General features: G+C 48.7%; 2 pseudogenes; one reads left to right on the forward strand and one right to left on the reverse strand.

Moving 5' to 3' along the window:
• LOC147118548 (uncharacterized) overlaps nt 1-16,497 on the forward strand; it is a 129,172-nt pseudogene that overhangs the window by 52,911 nt on the left and 59,764 nt on the right.
• Nucleotides 7,471-11,808, reverse strand: LOC147118550 (uncharacterized; annotated as a pseudogene).

Below are 16,497 nucleotides of genomic sequence, written 5' to 3' on the forward strand. Positions count from 1 at the left end.
CCCGTGCAATGTGTCCAATCTTTCCGCATTGCCTGCATGCTTTGTCTTTGAACCAGCAGTCCCTCTGGTTATGGGTGGATATGCCGCAGCGATAACATCTTTCGAAACCCTGTGTCATTTCATGGGTGCCGAAGTCCTGTGTCTTTTGTTGTATCTCTGCAGCTCCTCTTGCTGCTGCTTCATATGATACAGCCATACTGAAAGCTTTGTCCAATGTTAAATCTTTTTCAGAAAGCAGCCTTTTTTGTGTTCCTTCACTTAAGAGACCGCAAACGAATTTGTCTCGAAGATAAGGGCAGCACGGTGGCATAGTGGTTAGCACTGTTGCCTCACAGCGCCAGAGACCCGGGTTCGAATCCGGCCTCGGGCGACTGTCTGTGTGGAGTTTGCACATTCTTCCCGTGTTTGCGTGGGTTTTCTCCGGGTGCTCCGGTTTCCTCCCACAGTCCAAAGATGTGCGGGTTAGGTTGATTGGCTATGATAAATTGACCCTTAGTGTTAGGGGGATTAAATACGTGGGGTTACAGGGATAGGGTGGGACATGTGTTGGTGTAGGGGTTACGGGGATCGGGTGGGATATGTGTCAGTGCAGGCTCGATGGGCCGAAATGGCCTCTATCTGCACTGTGGGGTTTCTGTGATTTCTGTGATAATCTGATAGTCCTGCCCCGAATTGGCAGTACTTTGATAGCTTTCTTAATTCGGTTAGGTAATCAGTGTTACTTTCATTCTTGTGTTGATTTCTCTTGAAGAATTTGAATCGTTCCGCTATCAGCAGCGGTGTTGGGTTTAAGTGCTCCTGCAGGGTATCAACAATTTCTTTAAAATTCTTGTCCTTTGGTTTGGCTGGAGTGATTAAATTTCGTAACAGCCCGTATGCCTTTGCGCCCATTAGGTTCAGCAGTACTGAAGCTTTTTTTTCATCTTCTATTCCATTTGCAGTGCAATATACCTCTACTCTTTCCACGTATGTGGTCCAATCTTCTATTTCGCTATCAAAAGCATCAATATTGCCAGACTTAGGCATTTCAGAAAAGATATGGCGCTTCCCGCGCTTTTCTTTCTTTTTTGCAGCAAAGATATGGCGCTTCCCGCGCTTTTCCGCCACTGCTGCCGATGACGACGCTGTTTCCCGCGGTTTCCGTTCTTTTTAAAAAAAAATTATTTACAGTTGGAGACTCGTTCCCGCCGGACTTTCTCTCCAGGTCTGAACGCTGACCTGATTGCCGCGCTGGCCGTCTCCCGAGTGCTCCCTCCCAGTCCGTTATTGCTTGCCTCCGATTTCGCTGCCTGTCTCAGCTGTAGAGCCAGCCGCTGGAGACCCAGCCTGACGCCCAGGTAGGATTAGCGCAGTACCTGCCACCAGCTTGGCCAGCTGGTGAAACCACAGCTTCTCTCACTTTCTTGAGTCTTCTGGACGCCCGAGGAATCGATGTCCTTGAGGTGCTGCCGAATTGCAGGTAAGTCCGTTTCCACTTCGTCGCCACTGTAGTGTCCGTGTGTTGATAAAGACACTGAAGACAGGAGTTGGTTCATAGGTGTTTACTAAGCAAAGTCTGGGGGGGGTTCTAACGGATATACACAATATACAGGCTTATATAGCCCGAGTGGCAATTACCGGCATTACAGCACACCTGGGGCTCTTAAAGGCACATACACTACAGTTGGGGCCAGTGGTTATTGGTTAGGATTGGGGTTAGTGGTTGGGGATAGTGGTTATTGGTTGGGATTAGTGGTTGGGGCTAGTGGTTAGTGGTTGGGGCTAGTGGTTATTGGTTAGGATTGGGGCTAGTGGTTGGGGCTAGTGGTTATTGGTTAGAATTGGGGTTAGTGGTTGGGGCTCGTGGTTATTGGTTAGGATTGGGGTTAGTGGTTGGGGCCAGTGGTTATTGGTTAGGATTGGGGTTAGTGGTTGGGGCTAGTGGTTATTGGTTAGGATTGGGGTTAGTGGTTGGGGCTAGTGGTTATTGGTTAGGATTGGGGTTAGTGGTTGGGGCCAGTGGTTATTGGTTAGGATTGGGGTTAGTGGTTGGGGCTAGTGGTTATTGGTTAGGATTGGGGCTAGTGGTTGGGGCTAGTGGTTATTGGTTAGAATTGGGGTTAGTGGTTGGGGCTAGTGGTTATTGGTTAGGATTGGAGTTAGTGGTTGGGGCTAGTGGCTATTGGTTAGGATTGGAGTTAGTGGTTGGGGCCAGTGGTTATTGGTTAGGATTGGGGGTAGTGGTTATTGGTTAGGATTGGGGTTAGTGGTTGGGGCTAGTGGTTATTGGTTAGGATTGGGGTTAGTGGTTGGGGCTAGTGGCTATTGGTTAGGATTGGAGTTAGTGGTTGGGGCCAGTGGTTATTGGTTAGGATTGGGGGTAGTGGTTATTGGTTAGGATTGGGGTTAGTGGTTTGGGGCTAGTGGTTATTGGTTAGGATTGGGGTTAGTGGTTGGGGCCAGTGGTTATTGGTTATGATTGGGGTTAGTGGTTGGGGGTAGTCAATTGGAGGTTAGACTTAGGCATTAGTGATTAGGGTTCGAAACCATTATTAACAACACAGGTGTCACTGGATGCATCTTTTTCATTTCGTGTTTTTTAACCTCACACAGACGAGTCACGGAACAGCCTCATGAATTGTTCATTCAAGGAACATTCTTTCTGGCTGGAGCCTGATTTTTTTCCCCTTCTTTCACATCTCGACAGTTCTCACAGAAAAATACATCAGGGACATTAGACTTTGGGATTTGGGGACAAGAACAGGCGGGTCCAGGTGTTGGGCTGGTTACATCCAATCATCAGCCTGCCTGAAAAGGGCTTCTGAAAATAACGTGTCACTATCTGATTCCACCATCAAATCTTCATCCAATACCCGCCTTTCACCCTCATTAAAGCAGGTTTCATCATCATGACCATTCTCCATACTGAGGCTCTCTGATTTCCATTTATAGTCTCAGTGTAAATGATCCCTGGATTTGGTGTCACAATGTAAGTTGTCCCTGGATTTGGTGTCACAATGTAAGTGGTCCCTGGATTTGGTGTCCAGATTCTTTTCCAGCCATTTTGAGATGTCCCTTACCCTGACACCAGAAAGGCAACACACCCTTCGGGACTCTCGATCCTGACTGTAAAGATTACTACCTATCCTTCTAATTATAGAATCCCCTATACTACAATGTTTCCACTCTGCTCCTCCACCCCCTGGACAGCCTCCTGTTCCATGGTGCCTTGGGCAGCATTCTAGCTGTCCTTCCCAGTCTTTCTCCTGATCCTCACAGGTATTGAGTACTTTGTACCTGTTGGACAGGAGCAGTGTCTGCTGGACTTCCTTCACTACTTCTCCTACATTCCCCTTACCCGGCTGACTGACAGTCACACTCTCCCCTTCCTGCACCTGTGCTTTCTTCTGGTGTGTGACTGTACTCGAGTAAATTATCCAGTAATTCCTGCTCCTCCCTTATATGTCGGAGTGTCTCTAGCTCGGACTCCAGGTCACTGACTGTGAGCTGGAATGTCATGAGGCAGAGACATTTGCTGCAAATGTGGCAGTCTGGGACAGTCTCGTTGTTCACAAACTCCCACATACTACAATCCCCACACACTGCCTGGGCTTTATTAATGAATGAATGAATGAATTCATTCATTCATTTTTTGTTATCTGTAATTTATTTCTTGAACTGTGATCAATTACTTTGCTATTTATCAGTTATGAGCACCTTTAAAAGTAGTTAGAATTGAATCACTTACATTGTTTCCTTTGACTTACACTTACTTGCACCGCGGCCACATTCACGCCCGGGTGGCCCTGGAGATGGAGCACGCGGTGTCCGCCGGCACACTCGAGGCCTTCCGAGACCGGTGGGCATCGCGGGGACTGGAGTGCATCATCACCACCGACAACCACATTTTAATTTAATTTGTTAAGTTTCATTTTAAAGTTTTATTAGTTACAGTTTATTTGTTTAAGTGTGCATGAAAAGGAGTACACTTACTTGCACTAATAAATCCTTACTAAGTCAAGCTTAACCACTAACCACTAAAAAGGCTAAACACACAAAGGGATATTGATATTCTTACCGATATACTTATGTTAATTTGCTCTGATGTGTGTTGATTATAACATCACTTTTTTCTGTGTCCTCCGGTGTGATTATTTATTATTTACTGTTGCTCCATGGTTTAAATTACTGAGCACCTCCTTCCCCCTCAGCATCCAATTCCCATTCTCACCAAATTCCCCTTACCACTCTGTTTAGCAAGCCACTCCGTTAAGTAGATTCTCCAGCTCTGTGCCACAACGCTCATCCTCCTCCAATTCCCTACTCCAAGATATTTCACTTTTTTGAGGGTAGGTTTCCCTCCAAGGAGGACACTCGCCCTCTTTAGCTGGTTCCCCTCCAAGGAGGACACTCGCCCTCTTTACCTGGTTCCCCTCCAAGGAGGACACTCGCCCTCTTTACCTGGTTCCCCTCCAAGGAGGACACTCGCCCTCTTTACCTGGTTCCCCTCCAAGGAGGACACTCGCCCTCTTTACCTGGTTCCCCTCCAAGGAGGACACTCGCCCTCTTTGCCTGGTTCCCCTCCAAGGAGGACACTCGCCCTCGTTGCCTGGTTCCCCTCCAAGGAAGACACTCGCCCTCTTTACCTGGTTCCCCTCCAAGGAAGACACTCGCCCTCATTGCCTGGTTCCCCTCCAAGGAAGACACTCGCCCTCTTTACCTGGTTCCCCTCCAAGGAAGACACTCGCCCTCATTGCCTGGTTCCCCTCCAAGGAGGACACTCGCCCTCTTTGCCTGGTTCCCCTCCAAGGAGGACACTCGCCCTCATTGCCTGGTTCCCCTCCAAGGAGGACACTCGCCCTCTTTACCTGGTTCCCCTCCAAGGAGGACACTCACCCGCTTTACCTGGTTTCCCTCCAAGGAGGACACTCGCCCTCTTTACCTGGTTCCCCTCCAAGGAGGACACTCACCTCAGTCCGTCTCCACCACTCGCACTGCATATGCTCAGAGCACAGTCCAGTGATGAGCCGGTGCACAAGGATTGGGTTGTCATTGATGGGGCTGATTCTACCGCGTCGCGAATTCTGGGTAAAGAATTGAAACCCTGAATTGGTGAAGAGAAAATTAATTTATTTGTCGTCCGATTGAGATTGGGCCATTTCTCACCACCTGTAGGGGTGACTCTAAGTTGCCCCAGTGACACCAGATGGGAGCAAAACCCATTAAGACAAGTGCCCCAGTGCCCCACAGACATTAAACAAACAATAACCGGTTACTTGGGTTTATAAACAGAGGAATAGAATATAAAAACAAAGAGATGATGCTGGAACTTCATAAATCACAGGTTAGGCCTCAGCTGGAGTGTTGTGGACAATTCTGGGCCCCTCACTTGAGGAAAGGTGTAAAGGCCTTAGAAAGGGCCCAGAGGAGGTTTACCAGGATGTTACCCGGGATGAGGGACTTCAGTTATGAGGAGAGGTTGGAAAAGTTAGGACTGTCCTCCTTGGTACAGAGAAGGTTCAGAGGTGATTTAATAGAGGTTTTCAAGATGGTGAGAGATTTTGACAGAATAATTAGGGAAAGAAACATTCCCTCTGGTGAGTGGGTCAGTAACTAGAGGTCAAAGATTCAAAAATATTGTCAAAGGATCTAGAGGAGAGATGAGGAGAAATGTTTCCACTCAGAGAGTTGTGGGGATCTGGAACGCTCGACCTGAAAAGATGGTTGAAGCTGATTCCGTTAATAATTGTAAAGCAGAGTTGGACGGGAACTGGAGCAACTGACAGGGTTACGGACAAAAAGTGAGGATGTGGGACTAAACACGACGACTCTTTCAAAGAGCCGGCACAGGCACGACGGGCCGAATGGCCTCCTTCTGTGCTGTAAGTTTCTATGAATCTATTCTATGAATAATAACTGTGTACAATACAGCGACACTCACAAATAATAATTCAATCATAATCTGATTGTGAGGATCGATTATCGCCTCTTTAACCTGAGGTGCCCACTGGTCGAGGAAGGTATCAAGTGAACCGGTGGACACCGCCTGCTCCCTCTCCAGGGCCACCCGGGCAGGGACAAGACCACGGGAGAGAGGCAGGCAGCCAGAGTGACCCCCCCCCCGCCATGGGCCCCACCCATCCTGGGCCTACAAATTGCTGTTTTCGCCAGGCCCAAGAGCAGGTCCAGGAGAAGATCCTCTGACTTACCCACCCCCCTCCGCACCGGGCGGGCAAAGATTAGAAGTGTGAGGCTAAAGTGTAACCAAGAGTTGAGGAGCAGCCCCTTCAGGTAACTATACAGGGGCTGGAACCTCTCTCACTGAATATATACACAGCCCGTGGACTCCTCTAGGCCACAGAAACCGCATCTGGCCTTTTAAGTCTGGAAAGGAGCTTAAAAACTGTTGCACACGACAGTTCATTACAACAGTCTCCACCCCAGATCCCCAATGGTGCAGGGAAGGACCCCCGCGTAGAGAGCCCTCCATTGGGGAACCTCGCCTCCGCCGGACAGCAAGATGACCCGCCAGGCCGGTTGAGATTTTCTTTTAGATTCGTTCATGGGATGTGGGCGTCACTGGCAAGGCCAGCATTTATTACCCATCCCTAATTGCCCTTGAGAAGGTGGTGGTGAGCCACCTTCTTGAACCGCTGCAGTCCGTGTGGTGAAGGTACTCCCACAGTGCTGTTAGGGAGGGAGTTCCAGGATTTTGACCCAGCGACGATGAAGGATGGTGTGTGACTTGGAGGGGAACCTGGAGGCGGTGGTGTTCCCCTGCACCTGCTGCCTTTGTCCTTCAGGTGGTAGAGATCGTGGGTTTTGGAGGTGCTGCCGAAGAAGCCTTGGTGAGTTGCCGCAGTGCATCTTGTAGAAGGTACACACTGCAGCCACGGTACGCCGGTGGTGGAGGGAGTGAATGTTTAAGATGGTGGATAGGGTGCCAATCAAGTAGGCTGCTTTGTCCTGGATGGTGTCAAGCTCCTTGAGTGTTGTTGGAGCTGCACTCATCCAGACAAGTGGAGAGTATTTCCATCACACTCCTTCCTTGTGCCTTGTAGATGGTGGAAAGGCTTTGGGGAGTCAGGAGGTGAGACACTCGTCACAGAATACCCAGCCTTGGACCAGCTCTTATAGCCACAGTATTTATGTGGCTGGTCCAGTTAAGTTTCTGGTCAATGGTGACCCCCAGGATGTTGATGGTCGGGGATTCGGCGATGGTAATGCCATTGAATGTCAAGGGGCGGTGGTTAGACTCTCGCTTGTTGGAGATAGTCATTGCCTGGCACTTCTGTGACGTGAATGTTACCTGCCACTTGTTAGCCCAAGCCTGAATGTCATCCGGGTCTTGCTGCATGTGGGCATGGACTGCTTCATTATCTGAGGAGTTGCGAATGGAACTGAACACTGTGCAGTCATCAGCAAACAACCCCACTTCTGACCTTATGATGGAGGGAAGATCATTGATGAAGTAGCTGAAGATGGGTGGGCCTAGGACACTGCCCTGCAATATTGGGCATTTAACAAAATGAATAAATAAATTATACAGAAACCTGAGTGCCTGGGTCCTCAGCCCTGGTGCAAAGGACGCTGGCCTCCACTTTTCCATTCCTAACTCACACCTCGGGCCCTGCTCAGTCTGGTTTAATTGCTGAATGTTTTCTAACTGTGATTTCTAACTCGAGTTCAAGCCTGTCATTCTGACGGAAACATACAAGGCCTCATTTTTTTGTGTGACTTATCTGGGAAGTTTTTAATGGCTTTAATAAACTGGCAAAAATGTTTTTTTTAAAAGGTGGAAAGAGGTGAAAAATGCAACTAGCGATGCCTCAAAACACACGGGACGGAAAAATCCGGCAGAGCCCCTGCCACAGGACTCGATATCCACCCCCTCCACCACTGGTGCACTGTGTCTGTAATATGTACGGTCTACAGGGTGATCACGGTCAGGCCAAGTGGAGTCAAGGGCCAGGCAGCAGAATGGATGGAAAGATGGCAACAAACTTCCCTTAACTCCAACCCTCTGATTTCTGTTTTACATAAGAACATAAGAATCAGGAGCAGGAGTGGGCCATACGGCCCCTCGAGCCTGCTCCACCATTCAATAAGATCATGGCTGATCTTCTACCTCATCTCCACTTTCCTGCCCTATCTCCATATCCCTTGATTCCTCTGGAGTCCAAATATCGAACCATCTCAGCCTTGAATATACTCAATGACTGACCATCCACAGCACTTTGGGGCAGAGAATTCCAAAGATTTACAACCCTCTGAGTGAAGACATTTCTCCTGATCTCCATCTTAAAAGGCCAAACCTCTTATCCTGAGACTATGGCCCCAAGTTCTAGACTCTGCAGCCAGGGGAAACAACCTCTCAGCATCTACCCTGTCAATCCCCCTCAGAATCTTGTATGTTTCAATGAGATCACCTCTCATTCTCCTAAACTCCAGAGAGTATCGGCCCAATCTACTCAATCTCTCATCATAGGACAGCCCTCTCATCACAGGAATCAATCTAGTGAACCTTCGTTGCACCGCCTCCAAGGCAAGTATATCCTTCCTTAGATAAGGAGACCAAAACTGTGCACAGTACTCCAGGTGTGGTCTCACCAAGGCCCTGTACAATTGTAGCAAGACTTCCTTACTCTTATACTCCAACCCCCTTGCAATAAAGGCCAACATGCCATTTGCCTTCCTCATTGCTTGCTGTACCTGCATGCTAGCTTTCTGTGTTTCTTGTACGAGGACACCTAAATTTCTCTGGACACCAACATTTAATAGTTTACCACCATTTAAAAAATATTCTGTTTTTTTTGTTCGTCTTACCAAAGTGAATAACCTCACATTTCCCCACATTATACTCAATCTGCCACCTTTTTGCCCATTCACTTAACCTGTACATATCCCTTTGCAGAGTCTTTGTATTCTCCTCACAGCTTATTGTCCCGCCTAGCTTTGTATCATCAGCAAACTTGCATTGGAAACATTGCAATCAGTCACTTCATCTAAGTCATTAATATAAATTGTAAATAGCTGAGGCACTGACCCTTACAGCGCCCCACTAGTTACAGCCTGCCAATCTGAAAATGACCCATTTATCCCAACTCTCTTTTCCATCTGTTAACCAATCCTTTATCCATGCAAATACATTACCTCCAACCCCATGAGCCCTAATCTTGCTTAACAACCTCTTATGCGGCACCTTATCGGTGCCATGCAGAAATCCAAATATACTACATCCACTGGTTCCCCTTTATCTACCCTGCTAGTTACATCCTCAAAAAACTCTATTAAATTTGTCAAACACAATTTACCTTTCATAAAACCATGTTGACTCTGCCTAACCATATTATGATTTTCTAAGTACCCTAATACCACTTCCTTAATAATGAGTTCCAGCATTTTCCCGACAACTGATGTCAGGCTAACTGGCCTGTAGTTCCCTGTTTTCTCTCCCTCCTTTCTTGAATAGCGGGGTTACATTTACTACCTTCCAATCTGCTGGGACCATTCCTGAATCTAGGAATTTTGGAAGATCAAAACCAATGAATTCACTATCTCCGCGGCCTCCTTTTTGAACCCTAGGATGTAGGCCGTCAGGTCCAGGGGATTTGTTGGCTTTTAGTCCCATTAGTTCCTCAAGTACTTTTTTCTCTACTGATATTAATTATTTTAAGTTCCTCGCTCTCAGTAACCCCTTGGTTCCCCACTATTTTTGGTATACTTTTTGTGTCTTCTACTGTGAAGACAGATACAAAAAGGTGTTTAAAGTCTCTGCCATTTCCTTGTTCCCCAATATCATTTCTCCTGTCTCAGCCTCTAATGGACCAACACTTGCTTTAGCTACTCTCGTTCTTTTTACATACTAGAAGCTCTTACAGTCTGTTTTTATATTTCTTGCTAATTTAAACTCATTCTATTTTCTCCCTTTTTGTCAATTGTTTGGTTTTGTAGCCATCTTTCAATCCATTCTGCTGCCGGGCCCTTCACTCCACACGGCCTGACCTGGGTCATCTTGTCGATCTTACAAACTGTTATAGATCGCAAGCTGGTTACAAAACAGAAAACAGAGAGTAGGGGTTGGGAGTAGCTACTCAGACTGGCAAAAGGTGGGAAGTGGTGTTCCACAGGGATCGGCGCTGGGACCACTGTTTTTCACCATTTACATAAACGATTTGGACTCGGGAATCAGAGGTACAATTTCAAAATTTGTCGATGACACCAAATTGGGAGGTAGAGTTAATACTGAGGAAGACTGCGACAAAATGCAAGACATTAATAAATTTGCAGAAAGGGCATGCAATTGGCAAATAAATTTCAATATAGCTAAGTGTGAGGTGGTGTGTTTTGGTAGGAAGAATAAGGAGGCCACACACTACTTGGAAAATAAGAGTTTAAATGGGGTAGAGGAGCAAAGGGATCTCAGGGTCCAGATACACAAATCGCTAAAAGTAGCGAAGCAGGTTAATGAGGCCATAAAAGAAGCAAATAATGGACTGGGGCTCATTTCTAGAGGAGCCTTCTACCCCGGGCCTGGGAGCTCTGAACCACGGCCGAGAGCGGCTGGGACACATTTCATACACACCTCAAGAAAGGCCAAAGTGCCGTTTGCCCCTCTCTGTGGCCCTGAAGGACTGTGTCCAGGCTGAAGTTCTGTTCCCCCCGTACGATCCGTCCCCCAGTTTGGTGACAAAAATCTACAGCAATGTGTTTAACACAAAGCTGATTTATTTGACATCTATCCAGAATATTAAACTCCAGCAAAGTTATAGGGGTTATTAACATCAGCAGAAACAAATCCCAACTGTCAGAATGAACATGGTTCAGTCCTGGATGTGATTAACAGCAGCAATAACAACAGAATCCAACCCCTGCAGTGACTTGTGAATTCGCTGGTGTTTCAGCAGGTGGGATGAATGAGTGAATTCCTTCCCACACACGGAGCAGGTGAACAGCCTCTCCCCAGTGTGAACTCGCTGGTGTCTCAGCAGGGTGGATGACTGAGTAAATCCCTTCCCACACACGGAGCAGGTGAACAGCCTCTCCCTAGTGTGAACTAGCTGGTGTCTCAACAGGGTGGATGAACGAGTGAATCCCTTCCCACTCAGGGCAGGTGAACGACCTCTCCCCGGTGTGAACTCGCTGGTGTGTTAGAAAGTCGGATAAATTATTGAATCCCTTCCCACACTCAGGGCAGGTGAACGGCCTCTCCCCAGTGTGAACTCGCTGGTGTCTCAGCAGGTCGGATGACTGAGTGAATCCCTTCCCACACACGGAGCAGGTGAACGGCCTCTCCCCAGTGTGAGTGTGCTGGTGTACCGTGAGTTCAGATGATCGCCTGAACCCAATCCTGCAGTGAGAGCACCTGAACGGTCTCTCATCAGTGTGAACACGTTGATGACACGTCAGGTTCCTAGAACTTTTATAGCACTTCCCACAGTCTGAACATTTAAAAGGTCTCTCATCAGAGTGAACTCGCTGGTGATTCAGTAGGTTGGATGACTGATTGAATCCCTTCCCACACATGGAGCAGGTGAACGGACTCTCTCTAGTGTGAACTCGCTGGTGTCTCAGCAGGTTGGATGACTGAGTGAATCCCTTCCCACACTCAGAGCAGGTGAACGGCCTCACCCCAGTGTGAACTCGCTGGTGTATCAGTCGGTGGGATGAATTAGTGAATCCCTTCCCACACTCAGAGCAGGTGAATGGCCTCTCTCCGGTGTGAATGCACTTGTGTTTCGATAGGCCAGAGGATCGGTTGAAGCCTCGTCCACACAGAGAACATGTGTACGGTTTCTCCCCGCTGTGAACGATGCTTTTTGCTTCCATGTTCAGAAGCCGGTGATATTCAGATCCGATGAATTGAGTGACTCTGTCAGATCTTGACGTGATGTTTGGTTTGAGCTTTCCGTCTGCAAATCCTCACCTAACATCCTGTAAAATGATTTTAAAAGAGGAGAAAAGGAGTGTGAGAGAGAACCCACTAAAGAGGCAGGTTGTGAAATTGAGTTTAATGAATCTGGTCATTTGTGGGGCCGGCACTAGGAAAAAGTGACCATGAAAGCTGCCGGATTGTCGTAAAAACCCAACTGGTTCACTGATGCCCTTCAGGGAAGGGAATCCACCACCTGGTCTGGGCCTACACACGACTCTGGCCTCTATTGGAGGAGAGAGAGAGAGAGAGGTGGGAGTGGGAGGGCGAGGGGGGGCGAAGGAAAGGAACTTTATACATCTGCAACTCGACCAGAACTTTGACAGAACCTCCAAAACCCACAACCTCCACCACCTAGAAGGACAAGGGCAGCTGTTGCATGGGAGCACCATCATCTCCAAGTTCCCCTCCAAGTCACACACCATCCTGACTTAGACATATTCATCGTTGCTGGGTCAAAATCCTGGAACTCCTTACCGAACAACATCGTGGGAGTACCTTCACCACACGGACTGCAGCGGTTCAAGAAGGCGACTCACCACCCCCTTCTCAACGGGCAATTGGGGATTGGCAATATTTGCTGCTCTTGTGAGCGATGCCCACATCCCGAGAATGAATTAAAACAAATCTGTATGTAAACTGGATTAAAAGCCTTTACAGAAATACTTGTTCCTAAAACAATACTCTTTTACATTGTGCGGACAGTGTCTAACAACCTAATCTCCCCCAGAATCCACCTCCCTTGACAGGGCAGGTTGAGAAAGCGGTTAAAAAAGCATCCGGGATCCTGGGCTTTATAAATAGAGGCATAGAGTCCAAAAGCAAGGAAGTTATGATGAACCTTTATAAAACACTGGTTCGGCCTCAACTGGAGTATTGTGTCCAATTCTGGGCACCGCACTTTATGAAGGATGTGAAGGCCTTAGAGAGGGTGCAGAAAAGATTGACAAGAATGGTTCCAGGGATGAGGGACTTCAGTTACATGGATAGACTGGAGAAGCTGGGGTTGTTCTCCTTAGAGCAGAGAAAGTTGAGAGGAGATTTGATAGAGGTGTTCAAAATCATGAGGGGTCCAGACAGAGTAGATAGAGAGAAACTGTTCCCATTGGCGGAAGGGTCGAGAACCAGAGGACACAGATTTAAGGGGATTGACAGAAGAACCAAAGGCGACATGAGGAAAAACTTTTTTACGCAGCGAGTGGTTAGGATCTGGAATGCACTGCCTGAAAGGGTGGTGGAGGCAGATTCAATCACGGCTTTCAAAAGGGAATTGGATAAGTACCTGAAGTAAAGAAATTTACAGGGTTACGAGGAAAGGGCGGGGAGTGGGACTAACTGAAGTGATCTTGCAGAGAGCCGGCACGGGCTCGACGGGCCGAATGGCCTCCTTCTGTGCTGTAACCATTCTATAATTCTATAAAATATTAGAAAGTTTGTTCCACAGAAGCACGAGGTTTATCTGCTTTTATTGATGAATTTAAAAAGTCTCTATTAAAACCTGAGCCAGTGTGTTGTGAGACAAAGAGCCTTGTGTCCAATAAGGGGAATAAAGGCCCACAGCCTCCCCTGGCCCCGGGCCCTGAACAAGGGACTGGAGAAACTCGCTGCCCTGTGGATCAGACAATCAGCCGGCATTAGTCCCGCCCCTCGGGCTCCCCGATTGGTTGGAGGACCCGCCGCCTGCTCGCTCCTCCAGCCCCGCCCCGCTCGCTCCCTATTGGTCAGAAGCTCCCGTCAATCAGGCTGTGGGCCCGGGTCACATGTTTCCGTGGAGATCACGTGCGCCGTCCAACTGACGCCGCTCAGTCCGGGGCCTCGTGGACTCTCAGGTTTTTCTATTTCTCTCCCGATCCACCCCTCCCCCCACGATTCTCCACCCAATCGGAGCGGAGAAAACTCACTTTGTGTCACCGATCGCGACTCTAGATCCGACACCAAGGCCTTTCGCGGAATGCCCCGCGCTGACTCCGTCCAGCAGGATCCAAGTGCGCAGGCGCAGCTCCGTGTGTGGGAGGGGGGGTTGGTCTCTGGGCATGCGCAGTTATTACCCTTGGTGACCGGGAGGGGTCACTGTGTGGACTCTTGGCTGTCAATCAACCATCAGCCAGAAGACGGCGCTGGTGAGACCAGTGAAGAAAGACTTGCATTTATATAGTGCCTTTCACCACCACCAGATGTCCGAAAGTGCTTTATAGACAATGAAGTACTTTTGAAGTGTAGTCACTGTTGTAATGTGGGAAACGCAGTGGCCAATTAGCGCATAGCAAGCTCCCACAAACAGCAATCTGATAATGACCAGATAATCTATGTTTTTTGTTATGTTGTTTAAGGGATAAAGACATTGGCTCAGACACCAGGGATAACTCCCCTGCTCTTATTCAAAATAGTGCCATAGGATCGTTGACATCCACCTGAGAGAGCAGACAGGGCCTTAGTTTAACGTCTCATCCGAAAGAAGGCACCTCCGACAGTGCAGCTCTCCCTCAGTACTGCACTAGAGTGTCAGCCTGGATTTTTGTGTTCAAGTCTCTGGAGTGGGACTTGAACCCACAATTTTCTGACTCGGAGGCGAGAGTGCTACCCACTGAGCCACTGGCTGACATGAAAGAACAAGCAGTTCTGACGAAAGGTCATCGACCTGAAACGTTAACTCTGTTTCTGTCTCCACAGATGCTGCCTGACCTGCTGAGTATTTCCAGCTTTTTCTGTTTTTATTAAAGAAACGAGGGAGTGATTGCTGACAGGAAGAATGTTGGGTCGTCCTGCACATGCGCACCTCCCTGGCGGCTGAGGCGAAACACCGACTCGCCCCCACCTGAGCCGCGCACGCGTACCACATGTTGCGGCTTCGCATGCGCGCCCGATGTTCCAACCGCGGGGTTTTGTGTGCTGAGCATGCGCGTTGTGGACCGATCGGGACGGGCGATTGTGGAGCAGGAGGGAGAGCGCGGGGGCCATGAGCACATGCGCGGGACTCAGAGTCAACAGAGCGCTCTCTGGAGCGCTGGGGCTTGTGGGTATTACAGCTGCCATTACTGCTGATCCTTTCAACCAACCTGTGCAGCAGCTGGAGCCTGAAAATCAGCTTCACTGCCCCTAGGGTCGGAAAGGGGAAAATTAAACAACAGTTTGCCTCTGATCGTTTTCTGAACTCAATTTACAGGGTTATAGAAGTGGAGCAGTTACAGGCAGGAAGCTCAGACCAAACATCACATCAACATCTGACAGAGTCGCTCGATTCATCAGGACCTGAATATCATCGGCCTTTGCACATGGAAGGAGAAAGCAGTGATCGCAGCGATGACAAACCGCACATGTGTTCGGTGTGTGGTCGCGGATTCAGCCGATCGCCTGACCTGGCGAGACACATGCACCGTCACACCGGGGAGAAACCGGGTAAAGGTGGGGATGGCGGGAAGGGATTCAGTTCCCCGTCTGCATTGGAAGTTCAGCAGCGCAGTCGCACCAGGGGCAGTCCGTTCACCTGTTCCGTGTGTGGAAAGGGATTTCTTTATTCATCCCACCTGCAAACACACCAGCGAGTTCACACTGACGAGAGACCATTTCAGTGTTCTGACTGTGGGAAAAGCTTTAAAAGCCCCCAGGATCTGAAGACACACCAGCGAGTTCACACTGATGACAGGCCGTTTAACTGTTCTGACTGTGGGAAGAGCTTTAAAAGCTCCGGGGAGCTGAAGGGACACCAGCGAGTTCACACTGATGAGAGACCATTTAACTGTTCTGACTGTGGGAAGAGCTTTAAAAGCTCCGGGGAGCTAAAGGGACACCAGCTTGTTCACACTGACGAGAGACCATTTCAGTGTCCTAACTGTGGGAAGAGCTTTAAAATCCCCCGGGAGCTTAAGCAACACCAGCGAGTTCACACTAACGAGAGACCCTTTAACTGTTCTGACTGTGGGAAGAGTTTTAAAAGCTCCGGGAATCTGAAGAGACACCAACACCCACACACTGGAGAGAGGCCATTCACCTGCTCCGAATGTGGGAAGGGATTCACTCAGTCATCCAACCTCCTGTCACACCAGCGAGTTCACACTGGGGAGAAACCGTTCACCTGCTCCATGTGTGGGAAGGGATACACTCAGCCCTCCGACCTGCTGAGACACCAGCGAGTTCACACTGGGGAGAGGCCATTCACCTGCTCCGTGTGTGGGAAGGGATTCACTGTGTCATCCACCCTGCAGACACACCAGCTTGTTCACACTGACGAGAGACCCTTTAAATGTTCTGACTGTGGGAAGAGTTTCAAAAGCTCTGGGGAGCTGAAGCAACACCGGCTCCTCCACACTGGAGAGAGGCCATTCACCTGCTCCGTGTGTGGGAAGGGATTCACTGTGTCATCCACCCTGCAGACACACCAGCTTGTTCACACTGACGAGAGACCCTTTAAATGTTCTGACTGTGGGAAGAGCTTTAAATGCTCCCGGGAGCTGAAGAAACACCAGCGTGTTCACACTGACGAGAGACCCATTAAATGTTCTGACTGTGGGAAGAGCTTTAAAAGCTCCGGGGATCTGAAGGAACACCAGCGAGTTCACACTGACGAGAGACCGTTTCAGTGTTCTGAC

This window comes from Somniosus microcephalus, chromosome 4 (assembly GCF_052327205.1).
Source record: "Somniosus microcephalus isolate GS21.2 chromosome 4, FLI_Smic_1.0, whole genome shotgun sequence".
Lineage (NCBI taxonomy): Eukaryota > Metazoa > Chordata > Chondrichthyes > Squaliformes > Somniosidae > Somniosus > Somniosus microcephalus.